A 528-nucleotide genomic window follows, 5' to 3' on the forward strand; every position below is an offset into this window, starting at 1 on the left:
TCTTCACGGTACGCGCGTCACGAACAGAAATGACCTGTCGTGGTTCCCGCCCCGTTTGTGGGCATCGCTTCGGCCCTGCCGTGGCTGGCACCGTCTGCCGAGGAAATGACTCCCTCTTCGGGCCATCAGGCGCTCGGGCAGGAAGGGCAGGAGTGACAGAGCCCGAGTGCTCCGGGCCTGGGAGCACCCGCCAGGCCCTGCACCGTGCCCTTCCGGGTCCTTCCGGGCCCTTCCGGGTCTCCTGCACCCCAGCACCTGCCGGGTCCCCCGCCCTGCCCTTCCGGGTCTCCCGCGCCCGCCTGGGGAGGCGCATCCCTGCAGCTGCCGAGAATGGTTTCCGCTGTTCTCGTCACCTTCTCGTGTGGACTGGCACGGAGCCAGCGACCGCTAGAAACCGGGGTTCCGCGCAGATACTTGTGGCTTTGCGTGGTGAAATGTTCCTGGTCCCAGACAAGTAAGATAACCAAGTGGCAACTTGGGGTTTGGGTCGAGTTTTGGAGCCTGGGAAGGACAAAAACTGCCCCGATC

This window comes from Crocuta crocuta, unplaced genomic scaffold (assembly GCF_008692635.1).
Source record: "Crocuta crocuta isolate KB4526 unplaced genomic scaffold, BGI_CrCroc_1.0 scaffold675, whole genome shotgun sequence".
Classification (NCBI taxonomy): Eukaryota; Metazoa; Chordata; class Mammalia; order Carnivora; family Hyaenidae; genus Crocuta; species Crocuta crocuta.